This window comes from Rhinolophus sinicus, linkage group LG07 (genome assembly GCF_036562045.2).
Source record: "Rhinolophus sinicus isolate RSC01 linkage group LG07, ASM3656204v1, whole genome shotgun sequence".
NCBI classification, from domain to species: domain Eukaryota; kingdom Metazoa; phylum Chordata; class Mammalia; order Chiroptera; family Rhinolophidae; genus Rhinolophus; species Rhinolophus sinicus.
The window spans coordinates 98,027,739-98,048,762 of record NC_133757.1 but is presented as its reverse complement, the minus strand read 5'-3'; the positions used below and the strand labels follow the sequence as shown (position 1 = coordinate 98,048,762).

Below are 21,024 nucleotides of genomic sequence, written 5' to 3'. Positions count from 1 at the left end.
CCTGTCCTCCAATGTCACTGTGTCCCCCAATGTCACCACAGCCCCAGCATCACTGTGTTCGCAATCTCACCATGTCCTTCAGTGCCACCGTGTCCCCCAGAAGCACTCTGCCCCCCATCATCACCATGTCCCCATAGTCACCACGTCCCCCGGCATCACCACCAATGTTACCAGGTCCTCTAGTGTCATTGTGCCCCCCCCAGTATTATCATGTCTCGCAGCATTGCCATGTCCCCCAGGACCCCCACTGCCTTGAAGGGCTTCTGCTCCCTGCAGCCCATTTCTGGGCAGAGAGGGCCTGTCTAGAGCCCTCCCGGACAGAAGCTTTGTAGGGCAAGGGAGAGCGCTCAAGGGGAAAGCAGGCACCTGGCCCGGAGCCAAGTAAAGACCACTCGGTGACTCTTTCAGGACCCAGGCAAAAGCATATCGCAACATACACTCAAGTGGACGACTGCCCCCTTCTTCTGGCATTCTCCTAGGAAAGAACATCTTTCTGAAATGGAATTCCCAGTCTCTGACTGGATTTTCAAAATAAAAAGAGAATGTGACCCATGGTATCCTAAGTACCAAAAATCGGGCTGATAGCAGCCGGGGTCCAGCATGAAAAGTCCCTCCCAACATGAGACCAAGTACACAGCCCGGAGAGAGGCTGAGGGAAATTATCCCCCTGCTTGCACTCATATAACTGACAAAATTCTGCATTAACTTCAGGTGGCTTACACACACGCACGCACACACACAGACATGCACACATATATGGGGGACACACACACTCACACACATACATGTACACAGACAAGTTTGAAAAAATTTAGGACCCAAGAGAATGAGCTGAGGGAGCCAGGGTAGCCTGGACCCATGGACTGTGAAGGGTGAGGGCATATAAAACTACAAACATCACCCCGATCCTTGCAGGAAGATGAGACGACTGCTTGCAGATGAGATGACTGATTGCTCTCCAGCCTCATCAATAGAAATAGACAGGTTCACCTTCATCCCCAAGACAAGTCACTGAGAACTATGACCTCCTCTTGCAGCATCGGGAGGGAGAAGCAAATTGATTTTCTTTTTTTTCCCCCTTTCTTCTGCCTCCCCCCACACACACACACACCCACACACACACACTCAGGTTCAAGCCGTTGTTTCTCAGTCTAGTTGTGTAGGACACAGCTCCCTGCCCCATGCTGGTATGATGAGCCTTGCCCGACCCCCCAGCTGAGGCAGTTGGTCTCCAGTCATCGATCGGCGCTCACACTGGCCACCGGCCGCTCAAGATGGCACACAGCAGCCCGTGGCAGCCCACGCCAACCTCCAGCTGCTCACCGCAGCCCAGCTCCAGGGAGAGCTGTTGTTCACAATCTTAGCCGTAGAGAGTACAACTCAGTGGCCCATGTGGGAATTGAACCGGCGGCCTTTGGTGTTAGGAGCAGGGCACTCCAACCACCTGGGCCACCAGGCCGGCCCATCGATTTTCTTTTTCAAAGAGGCTTTAATGCACTTTTGATTCTTTCACCTTCAAAACAGCCTAGTCCAACCAGGTTGTTCATTCATTCAATCACTCATTCATTCACTCATTTGTATACCCAACAAAAGTTTCTGAGCAGCTATTGCATACCAGGCTCTATGCTGGGTCCTGGAAATATAAAAATTACTGAGATATAGCACCCATCCTCAAAAAAGTCACATTCTAGTGTGACAAGTAGGTACATTACTAACTGTAGCATAAGAAATGTTCTGAGATAGATATATAGATAAAGACAGAGATAGAGATAGATATAGTATAGATTATACAGAGGACATGACTGAAAGAAGAAGAACGGCAAGTAAGGGAAGACTTCCTGGAGGAGGTGACATGGAGCCTTCTGAGAAGAGACCGAAAAGACAATTTAGGGATTAGCCAGAGAAGGACGAAGTTAGGACAGGCATGGCAACTAGACATAGCCTTGGTGTCAAATGTGACAGGCTGTGGTTGGTTGGGGGAATGGGAGAAAAAAGTGCCCAGGCTGTGATCAGCTAGAAATGCTGTCATAGCGTCAGGGCAGAGAAGGGCCATACAGGTGCCAGACATTTGCCATCCTTGAACACAGTAAGATCAGCTCTGGCCCCAGTTACCTCAACAGCAGCACCAAAAGCCCTTCTCCACTGAAGTCTGCGAGGCCAACACCTGGCAAGCAAACTCAGGTGTTCCTACATTAGACCCAAGAAGAAGTAAATAAAGAAGAGGAGACCAGTAACAGAGGGAGGCAAAACAGAGGAGAAATAAGAAACAGGTTTCATGGCAGGCCACTCGTCCCAGTGTACCCGGGACTGCCCCAATCTTAACACTGAAAGTCCTAATTCAGGGACCCAATCCTCCCCAACATCTTTGGTCACCAGCTCACTGGGACAGTTTGTCACCTTTTCCGCTGCCTTCACTGTGGGGCCTGGGCAGTTTCCTAGGACCAGGTGGACTCTTTCTGGCACTGGCCCTACTGGCAGTGAGGCTGTGGGGACAGAGTCCAGAGAGCAGTTTCAAGGCTCTCGGCCTCCCATGGAAAGGTGCTGGCTCAGGCAGTACACAGCCATCAGCTGTGACTAGTTGGCCATCTACTGTAACCAGTTAGCCATTAGCCACTGATATAACTGCCGTGGCTAAGCTAGCAAGCGCAGATTGCAGTTAGCAAGGGATGGTTGGTTGGCAAAGAAGCGGATAGTGGGTTGCAGCTAGCAAGTGGGTTGGTTGGCAGACAAGTCCCACACAGAGGGCTCCCTAAGTCCACCTAGCTCCCCTTTGCAGTATCATGAACCAGACAGGCCATGTGATCGCAAACTGTCCTCACAGTAGAGGGAAGACAGCCTTCCCCCATAAACACTCAGGGGGTGGGGGTGGGGGGACGAGGACAGCAAGAGAAGGCTATGAAGGAAGGAAGGAGCCTGACCTTTCTGGGTGCAAGGGATCGTTGAGGAGAAGGGGCAAAGAAGAGTGAAGAGCTGGAGGGCAGCAAGATGGGTCTGGTTCCCCGCTCTCCACACTCCAATCCCAGATTGGAGTCCAGTGGGGGATTACTGGTCTTGGGGGAAATCTAGATAAGGTGAGAGACACTCCCATAGCAGAGGATTTTGTCCAGCCAAGGCCCATGACTAAGTTTGAAGGAGACCTCCTTTTGGACTTCTCTTACCCCACTCCCACTCAGGATGGAGCTTCATCAAGGTATGGTGGGCAGAGCAGATTGGAGGAGGCTCTGATGTTCACCTTTCCTCAGTCAGCTGTGTGCCATGGGGTGTGGACAGGACCACACAGGAGCTCAGGGGCTGACTGTCAAGCTGTGGTAGGGAGTCTTGGAGGAGCATAGAGATTGGGGGGCAAATCACTAGTGCTGAATGGGTCCCAGCAAACCCTAGATCTCATAGCACCAACCAGTCAGACGAATTGTGGGATTTGTTTAGGGCAGACAGCAAAGGATGGGGGATGGGTGCCAGGGGATTTCAAGAGGAAGTAGGCCAAGAAAACAGAGGAGGCATTCCAGCTGTGTGTGGGTGGGGGAGGGAAGCAGAGAAAAACAGATTAAGGGGCAAAAGGAGAAAAAAATAGAAGTCACAGGAAATGCTCCAAAAGGTGACAGCCCCGGCGGAGGAATTGGGCAGGGTGGGCCTGCAGGGGAGGAAACAGTTTTGTCATCAGTCCTGGAAGTGAACTAGGCCAGGGTGAGGGGCTGGAGGCAGGAGCAGGCAGCAAGAGTGATGGATTCAGGAAGAGAATAAATAGGGTAGGAGAAGTCTGCAGGCAGGATGGAGGCTGGGCTTTGTGGAAGAAAAACTACAAGTGACAATGACACCAAAGCTAAACCTATGAGGTAGTGAGCAGGAAGGGGTGGGTGGGGAGAGTGCTGTGGCCGAAACCTTGAAGGGTTGATTGATATTACACGTGAAGGGCTGACAAAGTGACGATGATGTGAGTAGCACAGGTCTCAGAGAAAAGTGTTTACAGCACACAGCCTGCAGAGAACACAAGAACCGCTGTTATTCCGCAGGCTGCTAAGCCCTTCGTAGGGTCTACACAGGCTGTATGGGGTCTAGGCCGTTTTCAACGCCACCTTTCAGTGACTCCAGTTTGCCAAGGTGCACTGTTATTTTATGAGCTGAGAAGAAAGAAAGAAAAAGGTGGTGACAAACTAAGAGAAAGACATGCTATTAACTTCAAGATGCATCCTGATCTCAGAGATATTAAAACATTGGAGGGAAAGAAACCTGTGTGTATTAAAGTCAGTGAATATGACAAACAGCAGAACATAGGTTGTACATATATCCATGATAAAGCCACAGTACTTACTCAGGTTTGATTTCGGTTAACTTTTAGGTTATGACAGCATCAGGGAGCCAGTGTGCTATATAACCTGATAGTCGTGTCATGATGGTCAGATGGGCAAATGTGACTCACAGGAAAAATGAGGTATCACTTCACACCTCTTAGGATAGCTATTATTAAAAAGTAAAAACACAAAGCAACAACTATTGACAAGGATGTGGAGATTTTGCTGGTGGGAATATTACCTAGTGCAGCTGCTGTGGAAAACAGTGTGGAGTGCCTCAAAAAATTAGATATAGGTTTACCATATGACCCAGAAATTTCACTTCTGGGTAGATATCCAAAAGAATTGAAAGCAGGGACTTGAACAGGTGTTTGAACACCCTTGTTCAAAGCACCAGTATTCACAATAGTCAAAAGGTGGGGGGCAGCTGGATGGCTCAGTTGGTTAGAGCGCAAGCTCTTAACAACAAAGCTGTCGGTTCAATTCCCACATGGGATGATGGACTGCGCCCCCTCCAACTAAGATTGAAAATGGCGACTGGACTTGGAACTGAGCTACGCCCTCCACAACTAGACTGAAGGACAACAACTGATGGGTCCTGGAAAAACACACTGTTTCCCAGAAAAACACACTGTTCCCCAATAAAAATTTAAAAAAAAAAGGTGGAAGCAACCCAAGTGTCCCTTGACTTATGAATGGATAAACAACTGTAGTATGCCCATACAGATTAATATTATTCAACCTTAGAAAGGAAGGGAATCCTGAAACCTGCTACAATATGAATGAACCTTGAGGACATCATGCTAAGTGAAAGAAGCCAGACACAAAGGGACAAATACTGTAGGATTCCATTTATATGAAGTACCTCGAGTAATCAAAGTCATAGACACATACATTACAATGGGTGTTGCCAGGGGCTGGGGGACGGGGACCTGAGGAGTTAGTGTTTAAATAGGAACACAGTTTCAGTTTGTTCTGAAAGATAAAAAAGTTCTGTGGATGGAGGGTTGGCACAACATCATGAATGTACTTAATCCACTGAACTGTATACTTAAAATTGTTGAAATGGTCAATTTTATGTTATGTATCTTTTACCATAATAAAGTGTCAAATAAAATAATGGAAAAATTAAAAGGGAGGGGGTGAGATGAATCGTCCTTTAAGAAAGGCCCTTTGGTGGATGATGACGACTTCTGAAACCTGGTGCTGAGGTGGTGAGGGGTCAGGGAAACACCTCCCTGGCTCCACACAGCAGAACAGGCACTCCCTGGGCTCAAGGGTCTGAGGGGTGGATTCAGGAACAGAATAAACAGAGTGAAAGAAAAGATGTCTAATAGCAGTAGGACTGTTTATTAGTAGGTACAAAGCAATCTAGCCACCAACATTGAGCCCTAGTATGTGCCGGACATTTGGTGATACGCAGAGAGACGGGCTCATGCTTCATGGAATTTATAATACAGGAAAGCAGACAGAACTTCTGCACCTGGGTCCTCACCCTTTGGCATATGAGTGTCCCTGCTGCTTCTGGAGGGCCCCAGGCTCAGGAGTCCCCTTGGTTCTGCCAGTAACTTGCTGATGGCTGTGAGCAAGCTACTTGACTTCTCTGAGCTACTTTCATCATAAGATGCAGGTGCTAAACAAAAGGGCCTCATGTAATGGAGGTTACACGAGGAGATTGTAGGAAAAGACAGCACATCATTCTGTGCTATAAATGATTACCTTGAATCTGGAAGACCTACCTCTTAAGAAAATATCAAAGGCATTCATTTTTTAAATTTTCCAGGTAATACCCTTCCCTTTCAAAATTGTGGTCTGAAAACCATGAAGTATGCCCCCATCCAGAAAAATGAGCACAATCCCATATGCACAAAATATTGCACAGAATTTCATAGGCCTCTGAAGCCCACCCATAGAAGCCTCTCAGGGATACATGAAGCCCAGGTTAAGAACGTTTGATCTGGGTCTGAGGATCTAATGTAAAACATAGCGAGTATAGTCAATAACACTGTATTGTATACTAGAAATTTGATAGGAGAGTAGAATTTAAATGCTCTCAACAACAACAAAAAGAACCCTTGATGTAGTCATGGGAGATGAGGAAACTGAGAGGAGGAGGAACAAAAAAGAGAAAAACACCATAGAGCTCCGGGCTGACCAATACATGCTGTGGTGTGACTTAGAAAGAAGAAAAGAGATCATGTCGGTGAATGCAGACTCTCTCGTTCAACCTGTAGCTGCTGGGAAAAGTTTTCCTAAAGATGGTTCGCTTTCTTTCTGCTGATAAAGGAAGGACACATCCATGATGACTTAGGAAAAGAGACAGGACTGGAAGAACCCTAAGATTGACACAGAAAGTAAAACCTTTGGAATCTGTGTAAAAAAAAAAAACCAAAAAGAGCATTAGAGTATCTTCCTGCCTGCCTCCCTATACCCCCCCGCGCACGCACACACACACACACACACACACACACACACACACACTTGCTAATAGTCTCCAGATAGCTTATCAACAAGGGAAGTAGGCTAATAAGACGGCCTGGGTTTACAGGGCTTAAAATGCAAAGTGGGATGTCTGAGTTCCTTGTAGGCAGTAAGTGCTTCTGGTTCTGTCCCTGATGCTGAATAAACGATGCTTGGGAGACCATGCCGTGGTGAGAACCGGGTGAGGAGTACAGTCAGCAAAGAGTAAAACAATAAAATGGAGGGCAGGCGAGCCCAAGGGCAGAACGATCTCTTGTCTGACCATAGGCTCGTGCCTGGAGGGAACATACGAGTATAAACAGCCAAGGAAAGTGGAAATCCAACAATTGCCATGGACTGGAGGTAGCTGGGAGGATCTGTGAAGTGCACAGACAAGATGCCCACCCTCAGGCTGCCCATGGCCTTGAGCCGCTGAGAGAGCAACTAAGAGGGCCTGTTGTCCAACACACATACAATTGCAGGTAAAACAGATGGAATAAAGATGTTAAGATGAAAAAGTCAAATGGGAAGGAACTGGGGAGATGCTGGAGAGAAGTAAGGGACTACATTTCTTTGGGGTGACCCTAGAGGACAGAACTGGGAGTTAAGAATAGCCAGGGCTTTCCTAGGATACTAAGGCTGATCTTAGCTCAACTTTGAAACAACTTTTAAACAACTGGAGTGACCTCAAAATGACTGCTGTATCAGAAATTGCCTTTGGCTGCAAGTAACAGAGAACCTCATCCCAAAATGACAAACCAGGGAGAAGTTTGTTGATGACTTACATAAAAGAAGGATAGAGAATAGACACTCTCGAGCAGGTACAGAAGTTCCACAATGCCATCAACGTTCCTGGCACCTTCCATATTTCTACCCTGTTAGCCTTACTACTGATTTTCCTCTTAAAGTTGCCTCAACATCACAAGATGGCTGCTGTGGGCCCTGCAATTTGACTGGGATTCATTCCACCGGGTACGAATGGTCTGCCTCCTCAGTCTTTGTGTTCACCAAGACCACCTACCACAGCTTGACAGGCAGCCCCTGAGCTCCTGTGTGGTCCTGTCCACACCCCATCGCACCCAAGTGGCTCAGGAAAGCTGAACATCAGAGCCTCCTCCAGTAGATTTCTCCCAACATACCTGATGAGGTCCTGTCCTGAGTGGGAGTGGGGTGACGGGAGTCCAGAAGGAGGTCTCCTTTAGAGCTCAGTCATGGGCCTTGGCTGGACAAAAGTCCTTTCCTGTTGGAGTATTTCTCACCTTCTCTAAATAGTTCTCTCACTCCGCATCCCCACTACTTCTGCACTTGACCCTAAGCTGTGAGTGGAGAGTGGAGAGCTAGGAACCAGAGCCTTGTCTTGCTTTCTTCCAGCTCTACACCCTTCTCTTTGCCACCCCTCCACATTCCAGGCAGGAGGAAGGGGAACAGGCAGAGGCACTTACTGAGGTAGTCCCACGGACAGTTGACCTGACACTTTCATCGGACTTCTGTCCACATCCCACTGTGGAACTTACTTACGTGACCCTTGCTATCTACACGGGAGCTGGAGGTGACCGCAGCAGCAGGCAGGAGATGAGGTATGGCAGCGATGACCACTCTGGGCCATCCCTAGCATTCAAGTGGAAAAAGTGGTATAAAGTTTGAGGGCAAGAAAGAACAGATTGAGAGAAAACTTCAAGACAAATTCTGGAGAATGGAGGGTTTTGCTTTCGGTGTATGCCCACATTGTTTCCCAGGAGAAGAAATCCCCATCTACAGGGTAGCAATGCGAGTCAGAGGAAAGATCTCTGCACTGTCAGGTAGGCAGCCTCCAAAACGGGCCTGGCCATTGCATACCCCTATGACTGTGGGCAAATCACTTTCCATCCCTTGGCCTCAGTTTCCCATCAGTAAAACGGCCTCTAAGTTCACTTCCAAACTCTAAATCCAGTGGTTCTCAGCACTGTCCTGTTTCTGAAAAGAGGAGCTGTCCTGGGTGTGATGGTCTTGAGAAATACAAGGTGGGCAGAGGTGGGTGAGCCCTTGGTCAGGTTGTCTCCTGCATGTACAGAGGGGAGAAGTAAACTGAATGACAACCCAGAGAGAAGTGAGTGAGGTGAGGCCAGCGGCATCACCAAATAAGATTGAAAATCCTACCGGGAATGACAAGTCGTTGGAGGAAGTGGCATATGGGCCAAGCCAGCATGCCAGACAAAGATGGTCAGAAGAGTCAGGTGTTTGCCCAAAATAAGAGAAAATATTAAGCGTGCCAGCTAAGGTTGGAATCCCTGGAACAGAGAAAGGCCTTTAACAGACAATGATAGAAGTTGTTTACGTAAAACTGGCCAAGATGATAAGCATAAAAACATTGTAAAAAAAAAAGAAAGAAAAGTCCAAAGCATCTCAGAGTGTGATGGGACCATCAGGAGTAAAGGATCATGGAGAGAATTGCATGAAAGCCATGTCCTATGACATAATAAGCCTTTAGTTACTGATAGGTCAATAGTCAGCTATATATACAGAGGGAATCAAAGGTATAGCTCCATCCCTGGCCTCAGGGAGATTCTGATCCGGTCGGGAGGAGGAAGTGGGGGGAGAACAGAGTGGCTGGAAGACGGGCTGTTCCTTGGAAGTGCAGTAGAACCACCTAGTATATTAGTCTGCTCTGGCTGCCATAACAAATACCACAGACCAATGGCTTTAATAACAGACATTATTTCCTCATAGTTCTGGAGACTGGATGTCCAAGATCAGGGGGGTTTCTTCTGAGGCCGCTCTCCTTGGCTTTCAGATGACTTGCGTTTCCCTGTGTCTTCCCATGGTCTTCCTCTCTGTGTGTGTCTGTGTCCTCATCTCCTTTTCTTTCCAGACACAGTCATATTAGAGTAGGACCCACCTTAATTAATTACCTCATTTAAGTTAATTACCTCTTTAAAGGTCCTGTGTCCAAATATAGTCACATTCTGAAGCACTAGGGCTTGGAGGTTAAGACTTCAATATATGAATGTGACAGGATGGGGTGGGGGCAGGGGCACAGGGACACAGCTCAGCCTGTAACTCCTGGAAAGCTGTTGGAAGTACTGACACCCAGACTTCGCCTTCAGAGATTCATAGCCTTTGGCTTGGCCTGAGGCCCAAACAATATTTTAGTATTTTAAAACATTTTCAGTTTCTTTTAAAAGCTCCCCAGCTGATTCTGAGCCAGTGTTGAAAACCACTGAGCTAAAGCAATACCCAGACACAACTGGATGCCAATTGCATGCCATCCTGTGTGATGTTAAGTCTAATTGCAACAGAGGTTCATAAAAGGAGAGACTGGTCGTCGCAGCCAGAGAATTTGACAGAGACTTCCCAGTGGGCCCTTGGGGGATGGGAAGATGTGCATTGACAGAGCAAGGTGAGGGCTGCAGCAACTGTGGGAGTGGAGCCTTGCTTGATGGAACAGATGCCTGACTCTCAGGAGTGATGGGGATGCAGGGGTTATATAAAGCAGGCTCCATAGTTGGGAGCCATCGTGGACTTCTGAGCAGGGATATGATGTCATAAAAGTGGTGATCTCCCAAAATGAACCAGCAAGATGGATGGAGGGCCTGTGGAGAGTAACATCCAGGTGGAGATATTGTCATAGCAACAGTAACTACACAAACACACACACACACAAACACACACTAGAGATGGGGCACTTCTTCGAAATACATAATGAATTTATAGCCACAACTCAGCAAAAGTTCACAAAGCCTACAAAATCCTTAACTGTACATAAGAAATCATACAGTATAGAATCTTTCAAATGGTTCCAAACAGGCATAATGAATCTATGCTATTATCATAGAGGACAATGGTTCTATTCATGAGGGAGGGGGGGACTCGAGATTGGGAGCACACTTAAGGATGGCGAACCTACAAGGAGAGGAGAAGCCGGGAAACCCCATCGAACAAAGGAGAAGTCTAAGGCCTGGCATAGTTCCAGTGTTTGTTTGTCCCTTGGCCTCCCGGTCATAAGTGACAGGCCAGGCTTAGTGGGCCTTCGGACGGCAAATGCCACGTTCTCTGCCCCCAGCTCGGGCCTCGATCTGTTGATGAGGACTGGTTGAAGGCAGAAGAGAAACAGTCCACTCTTGATGAAATAGAAACCAAGGATGACTGGCCTTTAGAGATTCTGTACCACCCTGGGGACAATACTATGACCGCAAGTGTCTGGATTCAAAAACAGGAAGGTGGGGAACCAGCCCAGCGCAGAGTTGGACTCATTCCATGAAAGCAGAATGAATACCTCCAAACCCTGCTTTCTCGGACACTTACAGTGGCCTCCGTGAGCGAGCAGAGCAGCTTGTTTCCTTGAGAATGTTTTTGTCATTGTGTCATCATGCTTCACACAGTGGGAGCTGGTGGGGGAGGGGGCCTGCAAAGGGCCACCAGAGGACAGGTCCTGTTTGGAAAGGAAAAGGAGCAAAGATGGGGACAGACCTAGCCCCAGGAGGAGGCAGAGGGGTGCAGGCTGGGAGGGTCTGCTTTTCACAGTCCTAACACTGTGTTATCAGGGTTCTCTAGAGCAACAAAACCAATAGGATAGAGAGAGCAATAGATACATAGAAAGAAATTTATTATGAGGGACTGAATCATGTGATTATGGAGGCTGAGAAGTTCAGATCTGCCGTCTGCAGGCTGGAGGCCCAGGAGAGCTGGTGATATAATTCAGTCCAATGCTATAAGTCCTAGTGGAGTCTGAAGGCCCCGGAACCAGGACGCTGATATCCAGGGACAGAAGATGGAGATCTCAGCTCAACAAGAGAGAAAATGCTCCCTTCCTCCACCTTTTTATTCCATTCAGGCTATCAATGGACTAGATGAAGCCCACCTGCATTGGTGGGGACACCAATGTATGTACTCAGCTTACTGATTCAAATGCTAATCTCTCCTAGAAACACCCTCAGAGACACACCAGAAATAATGTATTACCTGTATTACCAGCCATCTGGGCACCTCTTAGCAAAGTCAAGTTGACACATAAAATTAACCATCACACGCTGATTCTAACAAATGCCGTAAAATAGTCTGGGGCAACCACCAGGTACAATCATGGCAGGAAATCCCTGTTTCCCCTGTTTAGGTTTAGTTACAACTGACTAGCACTCTTCTCTATGACCCTTCGTTGGGGTGGCGATGGAACATTCTATTTAGCCTTTCCTTCTCCGGGAAATGGATGGAAGCAATTCGTCTGTAATGTATGGATGTAAAAGAGACTGCAGAGAGACAGACCTGGAATCTGAAGCTTACTGGGCAGTGGGGATAGTAGTGTTTACCAGGAGGTCTGAGATAATGGTTATGAAGCATGTGGCACATAGTAGGACATCAATAAAATTAGGTTTTGGTTTAGCATATTGGTAAACAATCAGCTCTTGGCTATACAATTTATATATTTATGTAGTTACCTCCACCCAAAATTCAGGGGAGGTGATGCCCCATCTCATCCGATTTCCTCTTTCTCCCTTGAACTCTTATAGCACTTCATCTCTTTCTGTCATTCTCATGCTGATTGTATAACTGTGCTCACAGCGTATTTCTCCCACTATATTAGGAGATGGTTGGGAGTGAGAACTAGGCCGTTTTGGGGTCCCTAGTGGGTAGCATAGTGCACAGCACATAGTAGGTGCTCAGGAAATGTTTGTTGAGTGCCCAAATGAGTAAATGGATGAACATTCTTTGGAGGAATGGCCATATGATTCTCAGTCTGAGATTGACCTAATACAGGGTCAATGGACTCAATGTTAGGATTGAAAAGCATTTGAGGACCCTTTGAGGATCTGACACTATTTGGAGCCAAAAATGACCTACCCTTTGAGACTGCTCAGCCCCTCCATCAGAGTCATTAGTTTCTACTCACTCCTCCTTCGGCTGAGACTGTGGTATATAATGAATGGTACCCCAGCCACTGCCCTCACCTATCTGTTATGGTCGGCTGGACCTCCCCGAAGCTCAGGCCTAGAGCCACTGAACCCTAGGAGTCACTCTGAGAGCGAGGGCATCTGATAGTACCCGCTTGCGTCAGTCATGGTTCCCATGGGAAACACAGGGCACAGGCTAATTGAAGAGAGTTTAGAGAAGAAACATGGGGAGAGTGTATGACACTCTGTGTCCAAAGAGGGATGGTGATGTGCCGAGGAGATAGCAGTGGGGAAAGCTGCTACGCCCCCTGTGCCTGAAGGAGCGAGGACAGAAGATAGCACTTCTGGACCAGTGAAAGCTGAAGCTACAGAGCAGCCACCCAATGGCCTTGAGCAGAGGAATATAGACGCTACCAAAGCTGTGGCCTGACAGGGGATGGGGAAACACATTCCCCAGCTTCTCTCTCCTTTCACCCCTGATCTCCTTGGTGGCTTCTATTAGCAAACTCAACAAGAGGCCAGAGGGCAAAGGAGACTGGGAAGCAATCCATAGAGGTCAAACTCCTAGGTCAAAGGACTAAGAATAGATCTAGAGGGGCAGATGGGTACTTAAGAAACCAAACACCCCAAGTGAAATCTACTTTCAGCCAAAGGACACCCTGGGCAGGGGCATCAGTAACAACCCTGAAATCTTGAGTGCATTTCAGCTCCATAAACACTCTCCATGTCCCTACTGTGTGCCAGGCACTGGGAAGGCACCAGGGAATCATATGCCTACCCAGAGTTGCTCACAGTCCTGGGACAAAAGCAAAATGTCACCCTTTTTTGTCCTTCTTGAATCTGGTGTCAACCCAGAGCACCAGGAGGGTCCCAAACCTCTAGTCTGTGACCCAAGTTACCCCTGAAAGTTGTGCAGGCCTACAACAAAATCATATGAACTTCAGTAAACACGAATTCATGGTGGGTCACTGTTACAAGGCATTTTCATATCATCACATATAATTCCCACATAACCCCATGAGGGACATAGGAACTAATATCCCTCTCCACCCTCCCCACGTTTTTTTCAGATGAGAAAACTGATTAAAAGCTGTGAGGGGAACCCAGGCTTCATGACTCTAAATACCTTACCCTCTCTTTTGTCTGTGAAGAAGGGTGGCTGAGGGCCTGACCAGGCTCCCAGATTCACCCTGCTCCCCAACTGGGGGCCTGACATGGCCTCAGGCTCCTGAAGTAGAGCAGACAGGGCTCCAAGGGTCGGGCTGGACCACATCACACGTGTCTGAGCAGAAAGAGAGGTGAGGGGGGCATGAAATGGGGCCACAGAGCAGCTGCTGAGGAGAGAAGGTGCTTTTGGCTCCTCTGTGACACAACCCCACTCACTTACCCTCTACATGAACTCAACCGTATATCTGCTCCTCTCTTCTGCAAACAGTTCAGAATACATGCTCGCCCGGGACCCAAGAAGGAGGAGCCACCATGGCCATGAGCAAGGGCAGCAAGGTGCTCAGCATGTGGACCTCCAGGAGAAGATGCTGCCTGTAGGACAACCTCACCCTCACTGGCATCTGGGATGCTTCTACAAACATATGAACTAAACCTCTGTGATCGGGACCAATTAAGGAAGAGCACATCAAAGAGAGCAAAACAGCCAGTGTGTGGAAACTGGGGATTAGGTCTGGTGTTTTTACATGGTGGGAACTTGGTTTCCGTGACTGTCCAGGGACACCCCAAAGTTACTGGCATTGCTTGGGTGCTGCCTGCTGGAGCTGAAGGAGGCTGTAGGCGTGGCAGGGCAGCTGGCAGAAGAATACCAAGTCCCTGGGCTCTTGCTGGATTAGGAGGCCATCCAAGGAGTTAGGGGACATCCCAACAGAAATTGAATCTATAGGTGTGGTTGCTCCAGCATTACTGGAGCCCCATATAGAACCCACCAGGCCAAAGACCCCACCCCACCTATGGGCAGAGCACATCCACCACCAGGCCTTATGGTTTTTCCACCTTGTACGAGGCCACCAACCCTAAATGGGATTCCCCCTCTTCAAGGAACACCAACAGGTAGGGCCTCCCCAGTCTTCTTGGGACCCTCTTCACCAGGAATTAGAGGCCCCCCTCCCTCGGGAATGCATCCACCCAGGCCCGAGGTAGTGTTCAGCCTTCGTAGTCACATTTTTCTTGCCATGCCTGGGTGGAAGTGTACAGAGTGTTTGGGAGCTTTTTGTCTCCCTTTTGCTTCATCAGCGTGCATCATTAATAATGAATTCACAGATCAATTAAACTGGAGGTGGGGTGGGGGGACAAGCAAAGGCTTGGGAGTCCGAAGACTAGGTCTTCATCCTAATTCTACCTTTAAGGAAGTCACTTGGCCTCACTAGGAAAAGTGGGGGAGGAGATGGAGCCCAAGGTACTTTCTAAGTGACCCTTGAGCCTCAGTAGCTCCGGAGTCCATTACCTCCTCCCAGAGGAGCTCCTTCTGGGCATCCAGCAACCCCCCAAGTTAATCTCTGGGCCTTGTTCACCTTATCATGCGTTGTTATCCCGATACATCCCTACAAACCCTATGCCTCACGTACCTTCTGTTCTCTCTTGCGTGCCCTAAAGAACCATATGTAATAAAACTCATATCCTTGTATGAGACCAATTCCTTCCACAATTACCTACTGAATACCTACTAAGTCCAGGGCATTTGCAGGAAAAAAGACTTCTCGGGACAGAGCTCTTCAATGTTGTACTCTGGGAGAAACTATGAAACAGAGAAAGGGAAAACCCTTTGATTTAAACACTAAGAGTGTCCTGCTTCTTCCATTCTTCTCTTCGCTTCCCCTCCCTGCACAGAGCTGTTCGTCAAGGAAGCAAGTGGTGAGGGCGATAGGTTCCTGCAGAGATGATGGAGAGGCGGGAGTTCTTTTTACTGTTCTTACAACTTTTCAGTAGGCTTGGAACTCCTTCAAAATAAATATTAGTTACTTTAAAAGCATGAATAGTCAGGACTCCAGATCAGCTGGAGGCCAGTGAGTGGAATGCTTAGGGGCAGCAGGCACAAGAAGAGCCCCCAGGCTTAGCCATAGCATTGACCTGCGGACAAAACCATCCCTACTGAAGAGGCCAACACGGGCCGAGACTGTGAGATGGGGGCTCGGACTCCTGTCCAGCTCTGTCCCTCATTCCATGATTTATTCAGCATCTGTCTGTGGATGACCTGCCTTCTGCCAGGTAGGGTGTGGAAAGCTGTGTGAATATATATGACTTACTTTACCTCTCTGGCCTCATCTATAAAATGAATTATTTGGACTCAGTGATGCCATGGGTCCTTCCAGTGCTTCTCCTTTCTGCACCTGTAACAAAGGCTCCAGGACACCTCATGTCTGGGCATTGAAGAGGAGTTCTGAGGGCATTCAAAGCAGTTGAAGGCTTGCTTTGTCCAGCATGAAGATGGCAACACAAGGCAAAGGGAGGAGAAGCAAGTTTGAAGTCAGCCAGACCTCCTCAAAGCCCCAGTGCTACCCTTTAGCAGCTGTAAAGCCTTGAACTTGGACTTGGGAAAGATCCTGTCTGAACCTGGTCACCACTCCTGTATAAAATGAAGACATCAACACCTGCCCTGCAGGGTTGTGGGGATAACCTGCGTCCTTCCTGAACAGTCAGTGCCTTCCTTCTTCCCCTTCCCCCTCGAATGGCATCTCAGGGGCCCGCCAGCCCCAGGAGTCTGCTTCATAATGACCTCCTTGGATGAAAGGCGCTGGGGCAACAGGAAGGACTGTTGTTTTAACTGCTCTGCGTTTCCTCCCTTTGTCTCTAACATTATAAACAAGCTTATTCCCCAAAGCCACATCTGATAATCCAGCTGCAGGAGGTCAGCGGTCAAGCAATCAGAAATGCTCTTAGCTGGGATTAGGTAATTCAGAGCTGGGCCTAATGCCTACAGCAGGTCGGAACCAACCCATCCTCACTGGCATTGAGGCGCCTGGGTGCAGATGCCCGTCGGGAAGCTGCCAGATGCCCAGACGAATGCGAGTGAACAGGGTGAGGGTCTTCCTCTCTGCACAGACCCCTCAGACCGCTCCCCAGCCAGCCCAGCTATGAGGCCATGTCAAAGGCCCTGTTTGGGGAGGCTCTTTGCAGTATACAAAGCACTTTCACCCACTCCCAGCTGATCCCCCAGCAACCTTATAAGGCAGACAGACAGGGAGAGAATTTAGTGCACAAGGCCATGAGGCCCAGAGAGGAAAGGACTGCTCAGGGCCCACGGGAGCAGGTAAGGAAAGCGCAGAACCTCCTGGGTCGGGTTTCTGGACCCAAATTCAAAGCTCAGTCAGAAGCATCAGCTTTACATTCCCCAACACTCCAGGCTTGTCACAGAAGCTGCTGAGTGACAGGACCCTCTTGCCCCCAAGTAGAGCCCGCAATCTCCTTCAGTGTTTATCTAATACACTGAAATCAATCCAATTAGATGATAAATTTAATGAACACTTAACTGTGTGAGATCTTATGTGGGGACCAGAAGACTCTTCTTGGTCTTTTTGGCACTAAATGGAGGAATAAACATATCAATAAGAATGTAGTCGAAAGAGCACCCCCCTTTCGTGAGGCAACCCACGTGATACATACTAGATGCTCTAGTTAATAACAACTCAGCTGAGCTTTCCTGCAAGGAAAGAGTTAATATAGCTGTTATTTGTGGGAACTTATCTCCCCCATAGGCTCTTCTTTCCCTAAATTGGTTGAGACAGGAGGGGATAGAGAGGGGGGGAAATAGGAAGAGAGAGAGGAAAAATGGATTAGTTTCAAGATCAAAAGATGCTCCGAGATCTAAAAGGAAATACAAGCTCCGGGGGTGGGGGGATTTTCAGGACTCTGTATCCTTCTGATAAGGAACAGTTCTTGGGATGGCCCCACCCTCTTGTCTGCAACCCCAGGGCCGCGTCCCCTCTACAGCAAGTGGCAATAGCACCCACTCCTGGAGCTGGTGTCCTGAGAGGCCAGAGCAGTTTAGGAAGCACAGCCATAGACCAGGGGAATGTGCCCTAAATCCACAACATGAAAGAACAATTGGAAAATACCTGCTTTGTAATATTTTGTTAGTTTCAGGTATGGCGACACAGATTAAATATGGGAACATAATAATATTGGCTAAGCTTGCCTGTGCAAATTCAACACACATGCAAACACATTTCCATTTATCCACAGGCACTTGGGAAGGATGAAGTAGGAACTTCCCACGGATGCTAGGGACTTAAACAGGAATTTGAGTGTTTCACATGGAAAAAAATTAAAGGAAGAATTGCAATAATTCATTCCCTTGACTTTTTTTCTCACAAAATTAGATTAAAATTTCTGCTCAATTGTTTGAGGGCTGGAACTGTTAGGAGCAGAACTGTGGACAAATAAGGGGGCTCATTAGATAGAAAGACACAGGTAAACCCATTAGCTGCTCAACAGATTAATGGAGGAGCTACAGCTGGGCAGCTGGGGCCAGGCATTCTCGCCTCTGTTCTCTGATGGAGCAAGCATGCGTTATGTCTGCTGAGGCCCTTTGTTCACCCTCAGTTCTGGTCTTTGTAACTCCATCATCAGTGGGAAAGGCAATGCAGGAAGAAGAGAGCAGACAGACAGACAGGACATATGGACATTGTGTAATCCAGGATTCAGGTAATGAATTTGTGTTAACCTGGCCCACCTCTCTCCCTTTGCTTCCCGCCAATACATTCAATTTACTTAATAAACCACACTATTTGAGCATCTTATCATGAGCCTTTCTGTTTTATGACCCCAGGGAAGGCTTGGTTGAGCTGTACTTAGACTAGCCATGCATCAAGGTATTCCCACACAACAAATCTGAAAGGTGAATAGATTTAACTTGGCAAAGGTGGAATAAAAAGCATTTCAAGTAGAAGGAATGACATGAATAAAGGCTGTGATTTTTTCCCCTCTTTTTAGGGGATGCTATTGGCAGAATGGTGCATGGGATGTATTTACTACAGGATGCTGAAGGGTCAAGGTTTCTGTTTATTTGTCTTTTTGGTCTACTTTATTCTAGTTAAAAATAAAACAATCAACAAGACAAATAGTAACAAGGAGGAGAGGTTGTGGAGAAAAGGAACCCTCATACACTATTGGTGGGAATGCAGATTGGTGCAGCCTCTATGGAAGGCAGCGAGGAGATTCCTCAAAAAATTAAGACTAGAATTACCATATGACCCAGCAATCCCTCTCCTGGGTATCTACCCCAAAAATCTGAAAACATTTATCTATAAAGATATATGTGTTCCAATGTTCATTGCAGCTTTATTTACGGTGGCCAAGACATGGAAACAGCCAAAATGTCCTTTGATAGATGATTGAATAAAGAAGTTGTGGTATATATATACAATGGAATACTATTCGGCAGTAAGAAAAGATGAAATAGTACCATTTGTGACAACATGGATGTATCTTGAGATTTTAATTCTAAGCGAAATAAGTCAGACAGAAAAAGTAGAGAACCATATGGATTTCACTGCTATATGCATGGTATATAAAACTGAAAACAACAAAAGAACAAGACAAACAAATGAAGGAACAAAAACTCATAGACATAGACAATAGTTTAGGGGTTACCAGAGGGTAAGGGGTGAGGGGGGTGGGAGATGAGGGTAAACGGGATCTAATATATGGTGATGGAAGGAGAACTGACTCTGGGTGGTGAACACACAATGGGATTTATAGATGATGTAATACAGAATTGTACACCTGAAATCTATGTTACTTTACTAACAATTGTCACCCCAATAAACTTTAACTTAAAATAAATAAATAAATAAAAATAAAATAAAACAAAAAATAAAGCTACCTTGTATTGACACCGGTCATAAGAAAGAAAGTATGGAAACTGGCCGATTTTAGAGGGAGGTTGACAGGAGCCTTAGGTTGGCCCAAGAAATAGAGTTGCATGATCCAAATGCTTAACTCTGTCCCTTTGAACTTTGCAATGACACTGTTCTGACAATGAAGCCTCATATATCTCACATAATTGGAGAATCAGCCATTTTAAACAAAAGTCAGCTTTCCAGGTAATGAAAGTTTTATTTCATAAAATACTAAGATTTTTTTTTTCTAGGCTATACATCATTCTACAAAAATGTTTGAAGAATTGGTAAGTAGGAAAGAGATTGTTGTAATATTAACTTACAAAATAAAATACGACACTTTTCATATACTATGTAACAGATGCAATGCCCTGGCTCACCAAAGCTTGTGTCATGTTCCTCCTTCTTGGTATCTGCCAATAAAATAGGGGCAGACATGACATGTATCATTACTATGCGGAGGCAGTGAAATTGGAGATGTCAAGTGGGGACAGCGGGGCCAATTAAAGCAGCTTGGATCCTTGAGTCACCACCTCCAGGACCACAGCCTCTCAGGGTTGCCTGCATTGCTGATGATCCTGCGTAATTGAGAAATCAATTTCTTTTAGACTGAGCCACTGAGATTTGTTGCTGCAGTGTAACCTATCCTGTCCACATTAACACATATTGTAAACATGAGAACAACAAAAATAAAAATATGGATTGTTTTCAATGCATGGAGAAAACACTCCAAAGTGTTTATAATTCTGTTTTTAGATGATGGTACTTACAGGTAATTATTTTTAAAACTTTGTGTGTGTGTGTGTGTGTGTGTGTGTGTGTGTGTGTGTGTGTGTGTGTGTATTTTCAGTATTTTATAATGTAATATATTATTTTAAGTGGGAAAAACATAGTTTTCTTTTAAAAGCCCCAAAAGTTATTATTGGAGGCATAGACATGTAAATGAATAGGACAAGATAAAGAACCCAAAAAGAGTCTCACAGCAAAACACTCAACTGATTTTTGACAAAGATGCAAAATGAGAAAAGTTAGCTTTCCTAACAAATTGGTACTAGAGCAATTGGACATCCATAGTAAAAAAATATTATTTATTAACCTCAACCTCAAAAAAATAACAGTTTTAGGAAAAAAACAGAAAGATATTGTCAGGATCTAGATGAAAGTTCTTAAACTCAAACACATGATCCAGAAAAAAAATTGGTTAAATTAGAACTTATCAAAATCTAAAACTCTTATTCTACAAAAGACCCTGTTAAGAGAATGAAAGGACAAGCTAGAGAGTGGGAGAAAAAAAACTACAAACCATATCTCCAGCAAAGAATTAGTATCTAGAATGCATAAAGAAATCTCAAGACACAACAGGGAACAAAGAATCCACTTAGAAAATGAGCAAAAGATATGAGCAGACATTTCATCAAAGAGGAGATATGGATGGCAGATAGGCATGGTTTGAAAACATGTTCAACACCGTTAGCCATTGGGACATACAAATTAAAATCACAAAGAGATATTGTTACCTACCTATCAGAATGACTGAAATAAAACCAGTGACCACATCAAATGCTG

General features: G+C 46.5%; 1 protein-coding gene across 1 annotated transcript in view; it reads right to left on the bottom strand.

Moving 5' to 3' along the window:
- Positions 1-21,024, bottom strand: part of RP1L1 (RP1 like 1) — a 45,287-nt gene that overhangs the window by 12,816 nt on the left and 11,447 nt on the right. The window lies entirely within an intron of this gene.